The sequence below is a fragment of the Quercus lobata genome, chromosome 2 (assembly GCF_001633185.2).
Source record: "Quercus lobata isolate SW786 chromosome 2, ValleyOak3.0 Primary Assembly, whole genome shotgun sequence".
NCBI lineage: Eukaryota > Viridiplantae > Streptophyta > Magnoliopsida > Fagales > Fagaceae > Quercus > Quercus lobata.
Genome location: NC_044905.1, coordinates 36472745 through 36492606, shown reverse-complemented (window position 1 = coordinate 36492606; position 19862 = coordinate 36472745). Strand labels below are relative to the sequence as shown.

The window sequence follows — 19862 nt, the reverse complement described above, 5'->3', positions numbered from 1 at the left end:
ACAAAATGTATATGATTACACAATAGAGAAATATAAAAGAAAAATTGATTATGTTCAAAAGAATAATACATGGTATAGTCATTGAAATCTATTAAACATGTTCAAATATTGCAAAAACTAACACAAATTCAAATGTTAAAACTTTCAAAATGCCAAAAAAGATATATAATTAAAGAATAAGTTATTGAAACAATTCAAAAAATATATGACCATTCAAAAGAGAAATATAAGAAAAATGAAAAAGTACACGAACCCATAAAGTAATAAGTTCATGTACGAAAATCACTTTTTAAAAAATACATGAAAGACCATAAAATAATTTTTTTTAACAAAGTAAAAGAGAAGAAAATAACATAAGAATAGCTCATACCTCAACTTGGCTTTAAAAAAAATATATTGGGGTTTGCACTGCTTTTATAGTGTTCATGATTAATCTCGCAAATTTGAAAATAAATTATCAACATTTAAGTTTGAGTTTAAGTTGGACTTGAGACAGAGTTTCACTTCTTATTTAGTTTGGACTTTGGCTGTTGATGTCAAAGATTAGTCCTCCTCGGGTTGAAGTTGATATCGTTAATTAAAAAAAGTTAAATAATTTTGTTTTATAACAATGATAATGATGTAACAAGTTCTAGAAATGTCAATAAAAAGTCAAAAACTTCGGTTATATATATATATATATATATATATAGAGAGAGAGAGAGGGAGAGAAGAGAGAGAGAGAAGAGAGAGAGAGAGAGAGAGAGAGAGAGATGTCTGCTCTACAACATTTTTACAAACAATCACAGGTGATAGTTTTATTGGTTCAATTTGAAACTAACACTAAGATTACTTTTTTTGCCTTACAATAACAACCAGTAACAACCTGCCCTTAAAATTTTTGTTGTAAAAATTTATTGTAGAATAGTCATTTTGTATATATAACACAGCTAAAAAAAAAAAAAAGAGAAAACTTGGGCATAGTAATAAATTAAACTTATTGTTGCTGAAACTGAAAACTGAAAATACTGTAGCAAAATAATTTTTAAATATGTGAATATTATTGTAGGACCTGTGAACAGTGCATGAACAATGCGTAAACAATACATGAACAGTTTTTTTTTTCTCTGCATGTGATTTTACTATCCACGTACAAGGAAAAAAAAAATTAAAAAAGTAAAACGTGTACGTTACTTTCAGTTGAATTCAAACGAGTACTAAGATAGTTCCAATTTCCATGGGCTCACAACAAACTATTATTTCTGCTTTTTATTAAAGAATACCCTGCTCAGTGCAAATTAAATAGTGACACTGACATCCACCAAATTTTTTAGGGTTTATCGAAATGGGTGAAGCCAGGCCTAAAAAAAAAAAAAACGTGGTGGGTATCACCCATAACTATTAAGTTTAATAATCACGTGCAACGTGAGCAGGTGCTCATAGCAGTAAGAGTTTCTTTAACTTGGAATTTTAGTTGTGATTCTTTGAAAATGAAAAAGAAACCCACGTGATGAGTTTGTGGCTCAACCTAACTACAAGAAGTTTGGAATGGGATTTGGTCGGTTGGTCCTCCCAACAAGATATATACATATATATATATATATATATATATTATAAGAATTATAGCAAATTACATTACCTTGAATTGGATCCGTTTAAGAAGCTCCACACACTATAGAGTTTTTTTTTTTTTTTTTTTTTTTTAAATATAATTATAGTGAGACATACATTTTTCTGATAAGTAATAATAATAAAATAAAATAAATTTAAAAAAGAAGAAGAAGGAGGAAGAGGAGGTTGTTCCATAAACTAAACAAACTCAGTAAGGTTTTTTTCTTAAAAATATTGTTTTTGTTCCTGAACTTTACTAGAGGTTTTGTTTTTATCTTAGAACTTTAAAAAAATTCGTTTTTTATTTTTATTTTTATTTTCAATCATTCTTTCTTTCTTTCTCTTTTTATCTTTCTAACCATCCCTGTTAGTTTTAATCCTATTGTGACCTAACGGAAAACTAAGATGATCTGAGTTGAACAAACCTTTAGAAATATGAAATTAACCTCAATGAACAAAAAATCCCAAATCAACGGGTGAAATCACAATCGTCAATGAAAAGTCACAAATTGGACGAAATGGAAGCCAAGCAGAAAACCCGTAGAATCTAGTGAGAAAAAAATGAAGAAGAAGAAGGCAGTCTAGGCAGATGCCTAATATGGATCATTAAAAGTCACACAGGAGAGCAAAGGAGCTGAAGAAGAAGAAGAAGGAACTGCTCACAATCTTGAAAATTAGAAAATTGAGAAACAAGTCAAAGAAATCACTTGTTACCCACTGAGTTATGCAAAACCCACAAAAATGCATTATAAATAATACTATTCGCATGAAATGCACAAAATACCACTACATAAACCTGGTCACGCATTAATTGCATCCAAATTATACAACATGCTACAGTAATATGTAAATTCATCCTTTAAGCATTTTTATTCTCTCTCAAGTCTGAAGCTCTCCTCACACTCTACAACAACAAAAAAAAACCCCCAACATTTTCTCTCTCGTCTCTGAAGCTGAAAAAAAATTATCACCCTCTGATACACTGATACACACACTCATGTCTGTCCAATAACTATTCCCATATGAAAAAAAATTAGTGTACATGCACCGCATAACATGTCTATATATGCATCCTGTATAAAAACCTCCACTCTTTTGAAAGACACGAACAGACGATTTCACTTATTAACATGGTTTGGCCCAACATGAAAGGACGCAATCTCTTACAAAAGAGCCATATCATTGTCAGCTACTCAAAAGAATTAGGCCGCCTAGCTACTCGGCTAAGCCTCGCTGATATTTAGTTCATCAAATGCCCTATTTTACGCCTGATAGTAACCATGATCTCTGCCTATATAGAAGCCAATAATTAAAGACATGAACATTGAGATCGGCGCCGTTAATGGCTCTCCATCAGTAACCACATAAAATAACCTTATAGAAAAGATACTCAAGGAACCAATTTGAAGAAATTATTAAATCCATTAGGAGGATTACTGACGTGATAATTTTTTATTTTTTATTTATTGTACTGATTAAAAAACTCACTCATAAATTTGCATATAGCATCATCTCAATGGTCAGGAAAGACCACATCAACAATCCTCCCCTATATGTACCTAATAATTTATCACAAACTAGGCTCAAATTCCTTTTCAATTGCCTTAAATAAAGTCACAAATTTTGATATAAGAATCGGAGCAGTACGTAGCGGCCGACACGTCCTCTAGTTGACCCCTTTTTGCAGGCATTAATTCTCTGAGTCAAGCAAGCAACAAATTGCATCATAAAGTTGAATTTTGATGCTTCAATAAAACAATATCTTGTGTTGTGTAAGCTATGTCGTGCATTAAAAAAGTAAGTAGTAGCCTTAATTCATGCCTGGTCCAAGTTTGAGTTTTTCAAAAGATGGGGAGGAAACAAAATAATTTCTCCCCATTAATTGTCTCTTCTTCCGCTCAATTAAAATTTTCTAATATCATCCTTGAAGGCATGCAAAGAAGTTTTTGGATCCTGTCAAAGACTCCTCAATCTCTTTTACTTGGATAATTGTTGCAGCTATGTCTAGTATAAAAGAATTTTGCAATATATATATATATATATATATATATTTTTGGAATGTGTCTTTTGTTTGCCAAGGATATTTGTATTTTTATTTTCAAAACATTGTGAAAATATTTTTCAAAAAAGTGCGTTGAAATATTATTTTTAAGGAAGTCATGATGCACAAATGTGTGTTTGGTATCATATTTCTAGAATGTTTTTCAAAAACTGGTAAGAGTATTCACTATGAGTATGAGTTTTTAAGAAAAAAAGAATATTACTTTTTGTGACACGACGTGAAATCCACGTTTTTAATTGAAAACTATTTTTAGAATTCTAAAATACCACATATTTTTAATCCTCTAAATTGAAACCCTATGAATTGAAAGCTGATTCTAAATACTCTATTCAAAGTTCTCTTACCAAATGCATCATTTAAAAGTGGGACCCACATGTTTGAGGATTCAAATCCCTTCAAAAAAATAAAAAAAATGTTTGAGGATTCAAATCCTTGACCCACAATGCCTAATGTTCTGCCCACAAGGTTTCAATTTTCTAGCCACCAGATACAAGTCGTTCTCATCCTAAAATACTAGATGTTATTTCCATCTCTGACTTGTCTATTTGGGTCCAAATGGGGGTTCAGTAAGGGCTCATTTCTTCTTATTCCTGGTTTCTTTGGGTTAATAAAATCTCCAAGGCTAGCTCATCTAATTGAGGTCTATGGTGAAAAATATAAGCTGTTTCTTTTATTATATTTAATTATTAATTAAATAACATTTTCAATTTTATATTTAAAACCTACTTTTTTTTATTTTTAAGATGCAAAATTAATAATAAAGTTTTCGTATCCAAGTTCCGCTAAAATTTTATTTTCAATTGATAATATGGTTAATCCCCTTATTTTTCTTGTGATATAGTTAATCATAAATATGATTATTAATTTTTAATTTTTTTAAAAAAAAATTTAAGCATATGCAACTATAATAGGTATTGTTACCCAAAATATACAAATTAAATAATTTAGACAAAAAAAAAAAGACTAGTTAATTTATAAAAAAAAAAAAAAAAAAAAAAAAAAAAAAACTGACCAATACAAATGGGAAAAGTTAAAACTAATAAAGAATTTATTGTTTTAAAAAAACTGATTAAATTATTTAAAAAAATTTAACAAAATAATGAAAGTGGATTGATGTATCACATCAACCCAAAAGATAATAGGTATAGAGGTGTAAAACAATAAACTTGTGTAGAGAAGATGATAAGTTTTGTTCAAAATGATGTTATGTGATAATAGATACAGAGGTGTAAACGTGTGTGAAGAGTTAAAGGGAAGGGGGAAGGGGGGAAGATAAATTATGGAAATAAAGAGATAACAAAAGAGTAACGCTATCGAAAAAAAAAATGGGGCCTTAATCTTTTCTCTTCATGTTTTAATAAAAAAGAGTAACACTATTGACACAAAAATTTTCACAATAATTAAATTGGTAAGTTTTTATTGATTATGATGATCTAAACTCACCACTGATACCACCATTGCTTGGATATTGAATTAGTGATATTTTACTCAATTACAGTCTATAGCATATAAAAAAATATATTAAAAAAACATATCAAAGAATGTATGTATATATAATACGCGCAAAGTTTGAGTTAATTAGTTTAAATTTTAAACATTAAGATTTGTAAGCATTCCTATTAGGTGTGCTATGCCAAATGTCATTTTACCACATCAAAATTTACTTCATTAATTTTAGTACATCATTTTACAATACGCTATATATCAAATATTCTATTTTAACATCACACTACATTAAAATAATAATTAAAAAAACCCAGCTATTGTACCGTAGCAGTAAAAAATTGTACCATAGCAATTTTATAGTACAATTCTACTAGTACAAATTGTTATTTAATTTGAAACACCTCATGCTACAGTACAATTGCTATTTAATAGATAATTAAAAAATTGTTATTTAATTATACAACATGCTATAGTACAATTCTATCAATACAATTGTACTGTAGCAAGTTTGCTAAAAATGCCAAAACTTTTAGCATATGAAACATCTCATGAATCTTGTTTTTTGGTGTTTGGTGTGTCAAATATTAAATATTTGACATTTGGCACACCTGATGAGAATGCTCTATGGTGCGAGCCCCATTAATTGTGTCGAGTGAGTTTAGCCTTTAAAAGAATATAGTATTTATCTTGTGTACTACAACTACAAGTTTATTTATTTATTTGGTTATTTATTTACTTTATTTATCTTTCACCAATGATGCGGTAAATAAATAAAGAAGCCTCTCTCGTGCTCACCAAACATTCAACCGGGATTCATATTTCAAGCCCATTAGTAAAAACTCTCAACACGAATTCAAATATATCAGTTTACATATTCAATTTTCAAGACACCTCATGTCAGATTAGCTATTTTACTCTACATTTCATTAAAATAAATAATTTTTTTCATATTTTTTTAATTGTTTCTTTTTCTTCGCACACAATAGTCATCATTCACTCTCTTTATTTATCATTGAGATACATAAAGAAGTAATAAAAAACTAAATACAAAATGAATAGTATCAATATAAATTTACACGATTACTATAACAAACATGTATTTTTACACAACTTTTTGTATGACTTGATGTGAGTGAATTTTGAGTTTAACTAGCTAAAATGTAGTCATTTTTCTATTATACAAGCACTAATGCGAGTTCTCTAACTAGAAAAAAGTCCAACTCTAAAACCATAAGCTTAAACCCTCGCATATAACTCGCTGTAGCCTTCAAGGAAAAAAAAAAAATATATATATATATATATATATATATATATAACTGAGATTGTGGCCATGCTTTTTGGTTTTTTTGCGCTTTAGTTTCTCTATGGAATATTGTTCCTTGGCTTGACTCAAGCTGACGTCCATTACTATGATTTTGTTGTAAGTATCCTTCTCTCTCTCTCTCTCTCTCTCTCTCAATTTTTTTTTTTTTTTTACATGAACAAATACTAGTTTGTTACTAGAGTGCACTATTCCACCTTTTTTACTATTTGTGAGCGCAACGGCTTCCTCCCTAGGAAATGGGAAGTACGCCTCAACTGAGTAGATCAAGACGGAGAAAAGATTGGAGTCGCCATCTAGATTAGGTCTAGGAACCATTTAATAGCGCCCCTACGTGGAAGGATTAAGTCTTACTACCAAAGTATGGATTTAGAGTTTAGGTACAGTTTTGGGAAGGTGTTAGCCACCTAAAACCCCTAACCCGTGGGTCGACTTCTAGTCATTGTGTCTTACGTCTTAATTCTATTAAAGGCACATTCAACATTGTATTCTATAGTCACACACACACTAGCATACATCTAAGCATACAACATGGCATCCATCATCCCAAAACCCTAACATACATCTATCATGGCATCATATCATCATAAACCCTAGCAAATTCCTATCTCATTACATCCAAGGCAACAAACAAATCATGGCAGAAACCAAACATGGCAGCAATTAAACATATTATCGTATTCAAATCATGGCATGTAACCTTGCATATACATATCCATCAAAAGAAGATAAAGCTCCTATAACAAACAAATGCATGTTCATGTGAATGCATGACTTACCTTACAGCATCACAACACCTATGCATTAATGAATGGACATATCATGTGCATGTTCATGGTAAAACAAAGAAAACATAAGAGAAAACCCTAATCTAATCATGTTAAGAACAAAAAAACAAATAAACAGAGAAATAGCAACTCAAGAACATAAAAACATGACAAAACAGAGGCATATGATGTAAAAGAAACAAAGAAACAGAAGTAGAAAACTCATATTAGGGTTTTAGGCACGAGTATGCGTGCACATACATAGGCCTGCGTACGCATGCCAATTGTATGCGTATGCATACTTCAAGTCTGCGTATACATGCAGGAAGCATGCGCTCACAGACATGCCCAGGAAAACCCTAACCCAAAAAAAAAAAAAAAAAAAAAAAAAACCAATCTAGCATTTAAGAAATGATAAAACAAGGAAAACCTATACTAGCTAAGCATATTATAACTTGAATAATCAAGAAAAACTAAGGAAATAGAAAGATTAAAACAAATAAATAGCAAGAAAAAAAAAAAAAAAAAAAAAAAGAAGGTTTATAACTTATACCTCAAAAACAAAAACTCTTTGGCTTGATTTTGATACAACCAAACAAAATTGATTAGTAAACTTTAAAATTCGAAGATCAAGACTAGCTAAAGGTCTCAATCAAAAGAAAATTGACTTGAGGATGTTTTGTGAAAAAACTCCCTCTTTGATTCACTATTTCTAGTGAATCTTGTGTTTTCCCTTTGGATTTTCTCTGTCCTTTGAAATAAACCATGTAAGGTTTTCTATAGTTGAAAATTTGGGGTTTGAAACGGCTCTCAGACGATGTAGGATTCATTCCAAACCTCAGCTTTAATGTAAAAAACTTGCCTTTCATAGCTCTCTGGAACCCTAGCTGCATATGCAGGTCCGTGCCTGTGTACGCATGCATCAAACATGCGTACGCATACGTGTGTATGTGTACTTAGGCCGAGGGTTTCCTTGGCCTTTATTTTCAAAAATAGATTTATTTGTTCATAAAAAATTATATTTTCCATTTTAACATTTCCCAAGTCAATTTAGAATTTGATTGAGCCCTAAACCAACCTTGGGCCTTAGAATTTCAACATCATTGGGGAACAGGGGCCCGAGTCGTAAAAGGTGCAAAATGTGATGTTTACACTATTTGATTAAAAACTTTATTAATTCAAATCGTGTACCTGAAGGAGACCAACTCTACAAGGTTGAGTAGCACCAAGAGCTTATTGGTTGTAAATGAAAGTCTTTCAGACCCTATGATCATAGTTTTTAAATCCTGACCATTCAAAGAACCTAAAATTGAGAGGTTCAAGATTTTTAAAGTTGAACCAATGTCAAACCATGATGATGCCATAATTAATTAAAATACAAATAAAAGTACATTAAATTTGTAAATATTAGCAAAATTGACTTAGAATATCTAAAAATTGAAATAGACTTTCAAATAAAATTTCATGATATTATAAGGTTAATAGAAAATAATATACATAAATAAGCATGAAAATAAACTTGAATAATTATCCTTCAAGTAGAAATCATTTTGATTAAATAAAAAAATCACTTTTAATTATTTTAGTAAATTCCCGTGCAAATGAATTATTCTTAAATCACAAATAAATTTAGCAAAGAAAATAAATTTAGTAATATTTAATAAATTGATAGAGATGTGATATAATAAGTTGAGAAATTGTAAATAATGTAAGTATAAAATAAAAATAATAATAGATCATAGTTAAACATAAGGATTTCAAGTGGTGTGCTGGTTACAATGCTAGTCTTGGTTCTTAAGTAAGGGCAATGTGATAAAGACTGTTTATTTCTCTCAGTTTTAGAATGTCAAACTCATTAATCTCCCACACACAAATGCTAAAAGAACTTATTAATCTCCCGCCAGTAAATAAATTTAAAATTTCAATCATAAGTTTTTAGTTTTTGGTTGCTTCACTCAATAGATAGTGTTTATTTTAGTTGTATAGTCATTGAGGAATATGATTGATTCGTTTTAATTGATAATTTTGCACCTAAAATAAATAAATTTTAAATTAAATAAATATTAAAAGTTAAATAAATCTTTTATTTATATTCAAAATGTAAGAATAGGCCCCACTTAAAGTAGTCACCTTAGGCCACAATGCCTTGAACCGGCCCTGTTTCTCACCATGAGTACTTGAATTCACATCTCACCAATAGGTGGGGTGAGGCAAATCTAAGTATAGGGTTTAAAACACTCTTGTATCTAGCCCACGTGGGGATGTGCACATAGCGTTGTAAGAGACGCCACCTTCTCTCTCTCTCAACATTTTTTTCCTTTAAAAAAAAATGGAAAAAAGACATATACACAAACTCATGTTTGTGCAGTAGCCATTCCAACTGAAAAAAAAAAATATATATATATATATATAGCGTCCATGTACAGAACACGTCTATTTATGCATCAAGTAAATAATTTTAACAAAACCTTTTCAATTTTAACAAGTAACAAGACATCAAATGCTAAAGGACAAACATAATGGCTAGAAATTATGTTTTCTACTAGAGTATTATCAACCAAGAAACTCATGGTCGGATGGTCCAGAATACATTACACAATGTCCAATAGAACCATAATCAATCTTCACTTATGAAATCATATTTTCAAATGAGGAAAGAACTCTTTGGTGGCATGCCAAATTGCCAATAGTGATTGGACACGAGCTGGTGTGCATGGTGCCATTGTTGTTTTGCCTAGCTAATAATGAGACCGGTTATCCATTTCCCCAGCCTAATGGAGAAAGAAATTCTCGTGTTAGGTATATAATATGATCTAAATCAAGGACAAACCCAGGTGGGGGCCTAAGGGGGGCCAGGACCCCCCCTAGGCCCAAAAAAAAAAAAAATTTAGTAGGTAAATTTTCAACAAAAATAAAAATAAAAATGACTTGGGCCCCCCTTACTTTGTAGCTTAGGCTCCCCTCCAAAAATCATGAACCATCCCTATCCCAGCCGGCTAGCCTAGGAGGCAGGAGCCCAAGTAAATCCAAAAAAAAAAAAACCATTAGTCCAAAACCAAATGGAAAAAGCGAAAAACGAAGGAAAAAAAGAAAAGAAAATAAAGTGAGAGGCAATAGACTTAGAGAGTACTCAGAGTAAAGACCCATCTCGGCGATCTCGCTGCCCACACCGTGATGTCGCTGCTTACACCGTGACGCCGCCACCACGCGAGAGAGATCCATCTCACTGCCCATGCCGCCATCATGCAAGACCCATCTCGCAGACCCATCCCTCTCAGCTGTCACATACCTAAACAGGAAACGGCCACACCAACACCACCACACGAGACCCATCTTGTCGCCGATTGCTTGATCTGCCCAGCCCAACTTCGTTACTCCAGCCTTCACAGTTCACAAGTATTTAATCTATCCTTTCCTTCAAAACATTATATAATGTTTGTGAATCTCAGAATCTAACAATCTGTGCTTGTGGACTTATGGTGTTTGTGTTTATATTGATGAGTGATCAACTGATGTTGGTGATCCATGATTGTGAATTGAATCCGTGCCTGATTGCCTGCGGTTTTTTTTTTTTTTTTTTTTTGGCTTTTTGGTTTTGTGACTCTTTGTCACTCTGTGTTTGTGACTCTCTCTCTTATATTATATAGATAAGAGAGATAGAGAGAGAGAGAGAGAGAGAGTAGAGTTTGTAGAGATTAGAGAATATATTTGTAGGGATTGGGTTTGAGCACTTCTACTACTAGATGAGTGGACTCAAGCCCAACTAGCCCAATACAATAGATTTGTAAAGAGTAGGTTTAAGAACTAGGTCTTAGTGAGGATTACAACAACTAGACACGGTCATGAATGGATTGAATAACAAGGATATGGACTAAAGTATGAAGTTCTGTCCTCGGGCACTTCTTCCGAGGAACTTAGTGTTCTTATTCTTTCTTCAGTGCTAGGTCACAAAGGTTTCCAAGATCATGCAAATTGCTATCGTCTTCTCCTTTTCTTTTTCTGCCCCCTTTCTTGGGGGATTTCTCACATTATATATCCCCCTCCAGTTGATTTTGGCCCTCCACCTGTTGATCATGCAGGTCACTACTCGAATGCTTGTCACATCAGCCACCTTCCCAAACCTCCAGTGAGTTGCAGCAACCAAGACTACACTGTTCAGGGGTCATTTCATCATTAATGCAGCCAGAACGTTAGTTGTGGGCATTTAATGCGGAGGTGACAGTTTCTCCTTGAACTACTCCTACACCATTCTCTCGTGGCATTCCTACAGTGCTTGTCCTTTTTCTTGGGACGCTCTGGGAGGCTGCCGTTGATGGTGGGCCGTTCTTCCCTACTAGGATATGGGTTGGCCGAGGACAGGATTGTCCTTGGCTACGTTTCTGGGCCACTTGGACTTTCTTTATTCGTCCTCGGCCATTTCTTCCTCCTCGGTGTGGGTCTTGGGCTTAATATGAGATGGACCGGGGTTATCAAAATCTTTGACCCCACAATATTAGTGTAGTGTTTGACTGTTTGTTGACTAGTAGTATGGCAATAATAGGGACAAGTGACAAAAAAAAAATGGTAAAGTTAGGAAAAAATTTTGTTGGTAGTGCAGAATAAATTCATAGTGTCGGTAGTGGGATTGGGTAAGTGTCAAAAATATGGAGACAAGACAAAGACAAAGAGATAAAGGCAGCAACACAAAGACAAGACAAAAACAAATCATATAATATAGTAAATTGTCACACAAATTTAAGAAAATAACAGTGATTCACTTGCACCTATTGTTAACTCATAATGCTAAATTAGATAAATTTATAAATTGAAAAGAAGTGAGAAGTACTAAATTTATAATTAAATGCATCATGCATAGTACCTAGATTCTAGTATTTGTCTTGGTTGATAGTTTATTAATACTATATGAATGCGTATTTGAATTTTTTTTTTTCGCTTATCTCCACCCTCCAATTTGAAATCCTGGGTCTGTCCCTGGTCTAAATATTCTTATTGCTCCAAAAATGTATCAAACTTAGAAACTAAACATCACTGACTGTCACTGTTTTTTGCTCTCATGTAATTCAAAAATCTGTAATTTAACGAGTTTAAATATATCTTTGTTTTTTAATACAAATAAACTGCATAAGATCGACTATTGAATCCCCCTTTGATATAAACCTTATATGATTGTTATTTATGGTGCAATGACAACAAAGGTATTTAGACTGTGGCTAACTTTGATGTATTAGAATATATAAAGATATAAATGCAATCATTCATTGTCTTGTACTTGTAGGGTCTTGGTATGTGGGTGACGCAAATCAGGAAGTTGCTGAGGATCTTCAGGCTGGTTCCGACACTCCTCAATCTGCTTACATTATCAATGGCCAACGGGGAGATGTTTGTGAATGCTCTGGCGGTACGTAGACACACACGTTGAACAAGGAAAGAGGCAAAAAACCTCAAACCATGTAAGGGAGTAAGTATATTGAACATCATTCCTAACTACAATCATTACTCTTGTGTTGCATAAAATACATATCGGTGGCAAGTATATTATGGCAAAACCTATCTTCTTCGTTTAGTCAATGCACTCATGAACGCAGAATTTATTTTGCAATTGCTTAATATAACCTCACCGTGGTGGCTGGGATTGGGTGGATCATATGTAAAATCCGTAGTCACTGATCTTGTGATGATAACTTAGGACAAAACTATGGAACTTTCTTCTTTTTTTTTTTTAGAGTTTTAACCTATAGCGTCCGCTTTTGATGATGCTCTTTATCATCAAATCAAGACACCAATCAATTTTTGGTGCAGGCGAGGATTGAACTCCAGATCTCTTATTCAACCATCAGAGACTTTACCAGTTGAGCTAACTAGAACTCACAAAACTATAGATATTTTGGTCACAGAAAACCAGCCTCTTGGTCACTATTATGTGACTGCAAGATAATATGATAGTGTTAGGCCTGATGATAAGACTGATGAGTCTAGGAAAATCAATTGGTCATCCACCTTGATAGATGACATTAAGGTACAAGCAAGCCATCAAAGAAAGATAAGTATTAGCTCAAGCACATTCAATTTGTTCAATGATGACCATTACTCAAAGGCCTTAAACTCCCATCAAGATGATGGCCATTACACTCGAGGTAATAATCATCTCTCATTATGTACAACAGCTACCCAAGTCACTTATAAAAGGGAAAATCTGCCTCACTTGCTAAGGTATGAGAAAAAAGACTACAAAACACCATGCATATACAAAATATATAAGCTGATATTGACTTAAGTATCGAAAACTCCCCCACCGAGCATGACCGGGTGGTTTCTTTGATCAACTCTGTTTTTTCTTATTGATCTTAAAGGATTGTCAAATGCTCCAAATTTGGACGAGTGACCCACCTGATGATTTTTGGTTTCATCATTGACTATGACAAAACAAATGTCATGGCAATTCTTGAATATAGAGGCAACTGCACTCCCTTAACAAATCCAATCTTTCCTAGCACCCTTCCAACCTAATTGGATTCCACTCCTGCATTGAACTTCACAAGTCGTCTTAGGAGCTTAGCGAACCAAGACCACCCGGTTAATGTCCTAAAAAACATTACTACCAGAATGTTCATAACAACTTCTATGAATAGCATTACCATCAATTATGAGGGAAATACTAGAACTGGTATTGCTTCTAGCTTAAACAACATCAGTTGGGTTAACCCCTCCACAGATGTACTAATTGCCTACTATAGGTATGGGAAAATCTTTTTACACACTCCCTCTGAAATCATGAAAACACTATTTTAATTAAAATGGTAAAATCGTGTTTTATTTAGCCCATGTGACAATTTGTATACGGTGAGTGTACAATAGCAAGAATGTAATAATCATTACCGTATAGGTATTACATTTTCTAGTTTATATATAGTCATATTACAAAGTAAAATAACATCAAGCTACATAGTTATGTGAGCAAAACTAGTTAACCCACTAAACATTATGCTTATGTACAAAAACACGGCTGTAAAACCAGTTTTTTGTAGTGTGTAGTTGAAATGATATTATACCAAAACCTTTTTACCACAAGAACATGAGTGGGATTTACAACTCAGATTTTCCAGACTATTCAACTCCTTAAAACTTCACGGCAGATGAATTTCTCGATAATATCACAGCGCCACTCCAAGGGACCAAGATGAAGGTACTTAATTATAATGAAGTGGTGGAGACAGTGTTCCAAGGTACTGATGTTTTAGATGCATCGGAGCATCCGATGCACCTACATGGATATACCTTTTATGTCATTGGCTCAGGTCATGGAAATTTTGATAATGTGACTGACCCAAAAGGCTACAATTTGGTTGATCTGCCTAAGATGAACATCGTTTCAGTACCTAAGAAAGGATGGGCTGCCCTTAGATTCAAATCAAACAATCCTGCTATGTCAATCTTGTTAAATGCTCGCTATTGCACATTCCGTATACACTATCTTTAAAATAGTAAATTGTGAAATAATGTGATAGTCATGTTTTGAAAACACAATTTCAGTTAAAATTGCAATAGTGAGTGTAAGGTAATTGATAAGGGTGTTCTTGCAAAATAAATTCGTCACACAAGGAAGCCAACAGTTCCTACAGGCCCGACAGCTTCATGTGCATAAACGGAATGGAGAAAGCGATGGCAACATAAACCAACGACCTCACTACAATACCTGATAGGCGTCTCCATAGGCCGACAGGAATTCTCGAACGGAACAAGTGACTGACGGATGTGGAGAGGCCGACTAGGTTAAAGAGGCCGACGAGTCCAGCTTGGCTTAAACTTGACCCCCACGGATTTCTATGTAAGGAAATATCTTGTATCTCACGATCAAACCTAATCAAAGGAATCCCTACAAGGAAAGGATCCCACAAAGTACGTGTTAATGAGGATCTTCCTTACAAGGAAAGATCTTCTTCACCAAGAAACGAATGTCAACTCTACACTACTATAAAAACCCCAAAGCCCTCACAAATCAAGGTACGCATAATTTTCCCAACTCTGACACTCTAGAGTTGTAGAAATTCTCTCTAACTTAACCTTTAGAGGGTATTTGACCGGTACCACACCGGTACTCTCTACAAGGTCTTCTTTATTTCTGTTTCGCAGGTTCTATTTAGAGCACATGAGGACTGTGCAGCTCACTAACGATTTTTGGCATCATCAGTTGGCACCGTCTGTAGGGAAGACTCTCGTAGTAAAAGCCTTACTACCACTTCCCTGACAAAGAGTTGTATGGTACTCACTTACTTGATGGCAACCAACAACCACCAAGGAGATGAACCACGCACTACTGCCCTCAAAAGACAGGTACAGACTCTAGTTGAGGCTGTGGAATGCCTTACTAAGCAAAACCACGACCTGGAGAAATAGTTGCGCCAAAGTGATGCTAGGCCCAACAATCATGGAGAGGAGCAAGAGGGCACTAGCGCCGAAATGAAGGACTAAGAAGGACCAGAAGGCAGCAATGCCCCGAGCAGACAAGAGGGACAAGACACCAAACGTCCATCCGTCGCAGATACAGCACCACCGCATATGGTTGCAAAGATGCAGATGAAAGGATGGACTTCATGATGAATGCTCTTAGGGGACGGGTGTCAAACAACCTCGACAAACTGGTCCACCGAACAGACTCGCCCTTTATTGCACCCATCACTTCATTCCCCCTTCCACCAAAGTTCCATATGCCACAAATAAAAGCCTATGACGGGTCTAAGGATCCCCTAGATCACCTTGAGTCATTCAAAACCCTCATACACTTACAAGATGTTGCGGATGAGATCATGTGTCGAGCTTTCCCAACTACGCTGAAGGGTCCCGCAAGGGTATGGTTCAGCAAGTTGGTGCCTAACTCCATCAGTACCTTCAAGAAGCTAAGTGCGCAATTTACATTGCACTTTATCAAGGGGCACAAGCATAAGAAGTCCACAGCATGCCTAATGAGTATCAAGCAACAGGAGGATGAGACACTAAGGTCTTACATAGCACGCTTTAACAAAGAAGCCATGTCAATAGACAAAGCTGATGACAAGATACTTGTCGCTGCTTCACCAATGGATTACGGAAGGGGAAGTTTTTGTTCTCTTTATAAAAAAATGACCCAAATACCATGTCAGATGTGCTTTATTGAGCCACTAAGTGCATGAACGCAAAGGACGCGCTACTGGCCCGAGAGGAAAAACCCAAGAAAAGGGAAAGGTAAGAAGATGCATGGCAGGACAAGGGATGGAAGACAACTAGAACCAGAGACCAACGGGAAGATAGGCGCGCCAAACCCCCCACTAAAAGGTTCACAAGCTTCACCCTGCTGACTGCCCCGATTGGTTAGGTCCTAATGCAAATCAAGGACGATCCTACCTTGATATGGCCGGCAAGTTGAAGGGAGATCCCAGTAAGAGATCCAGAGACAAGTATTGCTACTTTCTTCAGGATCACGATCACAATACATCCAAATGCTATGACTTGAAGCAACAAATTGAGGCCCTTATCAGATAGGGGAAACTACAACGATTCTTCAGCAAAGAAAGGACAGACCAACCACAAGAACAGACGACTAGAAGGGAAGGCGAGCACCCCAGGCCACCTTTAGGGGACATAAGGATTATTGTAGGGGGCACCACAGTGTTTGGTTCATCCAGGAAGGCACGTAAGACTTACCTTAGGATGGTTTAGAATGTCCAGTTGACGGGTTTCGTTCCAAAGATGGTACGGATCGACAACCCCAAAATTGGGTTCTCGAAGGAAGATGCTCGACATCTCCACCACCCCTACAACGATTCACTCGTTGTTAGCATACAGGTAGGGGACTACAACACTCACCGAGTCCTACTTGATAATAGAAGCCCTGCTGATATCCTCTATTACCCGACATTCCAGCAGATGAGAATCGAGAGAGAACAGCATGTATTGACCAACGCACCACTCGTTGGGTTTGGAGGAACGAAAGTATACCCCCTCAATGCAGTTACATTACCTGTAACGGTCGGTGATTACCCTCAACAAATTACTAAAGGTGTTACATTCCTTGTCGTCGACTGTTCGTCGACTTACAATGCCATACTAGGCCGGCCTACCCTCAATTTGTGGAAGGTCGTGACTTCGACCTATCATCTGATGATCAAGTTCCTCACCGAGTACGGAGTAGGAGAGATGCGTGGAGACCAAATGGCAGCACGCAAGTGCTACATAGCAATGTTAGAGATGGACGACCACTTATAGACCATGAGCATAGAAGAATAATGGACTGTCGCAGAGCCCGTTAAAAGGTTGGAGGAGATACTTCTCGATACCTTCAAACCTAAGAGAATGACCAGGATCGGCATCCTCACCAGTCCGCCAATTCGTCAAGCACTTACGACATTCCAAAGAGAGAACCAGGATATCTTTGCTTGGAGCCACGAAGACATGCCTGGGATCAACCCTTCAATCATGGTTCACAGCTTAAATGTACCACCTTCTTTTCCCCACATTTGTCAGAAGAAGCAAGTGTTCGCCTAGGAGCGAGACAAGGTTATAGTGGAAGAAGTCCGCAAATTGTAGGATGAAGAATTCATCAGGGAAGCATACTATCCTGACTGGCTGGCCAATGTAGTGATGGTCAAGAAAGCCAACGAAAAGTGGAGGATGTGTGTAGACTTCACGGACTTAAACAAGGCGTGCCCTAAAGATAGCTACCCACTCCTGCGGATCGACGTCCTGGTAGTCTTAACAGCAAGACACCAGTTGCTGAGTTTCATGGATGCTTTTTCTGGTTACAACCAAATCAAGCTGGACGACGCGGATCAGAAGAAAACTTCATTCGTCACCAGCCAAGGCCTTCTTTGCTACAAAGTAATGTTGTTTAATCTCAAGAACGCGGGTGCAATGTATCAGAGGCTCATAAACAAAATGTTTGCACATCAGATTGGGAAGAATGTCCAAGTCTACATGGACAACATGTTAGTGAAAAGTCGACGGGAAGACGACCATTTCGACGACCTCAAGGAGACCTTCGATACCCTCCGCTCTTATAACTTGAATCTCAATTCAAACAAATGCGCATTTGGAGTAATGGCTGGAAAATTCCTAGGGTTCATGGTGTCTCAAAAGGGCATTGAAGTTAACCCAAACAAGATATGGGACATAATAGAGATGGCACCACCTAGGAACATAAAAGAAATGCAAAACCTCAACAGTAAGGTAGCGGCGCTGAATAGGTTCGTCTCAAGAGTAACGGACAAATACTTGTCTTTCTTTCGCACGTTGAAGAAGTCCTTCGAAGGGAGGGCTGAGTGTCAACAAGCATTCGACGACCTAAAAGCATACCTCTCTTCCCCACCGTTGTCGAGTCCTTCCAAACCTGGGGGGGAGCTATTTCTTTACCTGACCATCTCCCTAGCTGCTATCAGTGCAGCCTTGGTCAGAGAAGAAGACAGGATACAGAAGCTTGTGTACTACACTAGCCGAGCACTTCGAAGAGCAGAAGAGAAGTCCCCCCTAATGGAGAAGCTAGCCTTTGCCTTAGTGACCGTAGCTCGCAAGCTTAAACCATATTTCCAGGCCCACACTGGCGTCGTTCTAACAGACAAGCCTTTACGGAGGGTGATGAGTAATCCTAAAGCCGCTAGATGGATGGTGCTATGGGCAATTGAGTTAAACGAATTCAACGTACAATACCGCCTGTGCACCGCCATGAAGGGGCATGTGGTCGTTAATTTCATTGCGAAATTCACCAATATGGAAGGCCAGGGGGTAGGAAAGCATCCTCAATAGAGTATCCACACGGATGGATCTTCTAACAAACAGGCTGGTGGAGCAGGTATAGTACTCTGCTCTCTAGAAGGGGATGAAATCGAGTGCATGGTTCGTCGTGATTTCCCTACGACCAACAATAAGGCGGAGTACGAGGCATTAGTGGCAAGACTGGATCTCGCCCAAGTAGCAGGGGCCACAAGTATGGTTGTTTATTGCGACTCTCAGGTGGTCACAAGTCAAGTGAACGGTGACTATGAATGCAAAGGCGAACTAATGACAAAATAACTGGAGCAAGTAAGGAAACAGGTGGGCAACTTTAGAACGAGCAAGCCGACCATCTTGCCAAAGCCGCATTAATAGAATACATGCTCATTCCTAGTAAGGTACTTTCTTTTATTCAGCTTTCACCTTTAATAGATGGCGTCGACATGCAGGAAATAGGCTTGAAAAGTAACTGGACAACACCAATAGTTTCATACTTGAAAGACAGTGCATTACCTGATGGTAAGGAGGCCGCAAGGAAGCTGAAGGTTCAGGCGGCACAATTCGTCCTAATAAAGGATGTCTTGTACAAAAAAGGCTTCTCCCGATCGTACGTTAGATGCCTAAGCCCCAATGAAGCGAATTATGTCATGATGGAAGTTCATGAAGGGATCTGCGGGAACCATTCGAGATCACGGTCACTAGTACAAAGCTGATTCGGGCAGGATACTACTGGCTTACCATGCAGAAGGATGCCCAAGTCTATGTCAAAACTTGTGACAAGTGTCAGAGGTTCAGTAACATCATCAAACAGCCAACAGAAGAGCTCACTCCGATGACGGCCCTGTGGCCTTTTGCTCAATGGGGGTTGGACATAAGGGACCCATTCCCAATAGCAATAAGGCAACTATAGTTCCTAGTGGTCGACATAGATTACTTT

General features: G+C 36.4%; 1 pseudogene; it reads left to right on the top strand.

Annotated features, from left to right (window-relative positions):
* The window catches only part of LOC115963801, a 38358-nt pseudogene that overhangs the window by 12923 nt on the left and 5573 nt on the right, over nt 1–19862 (top strand).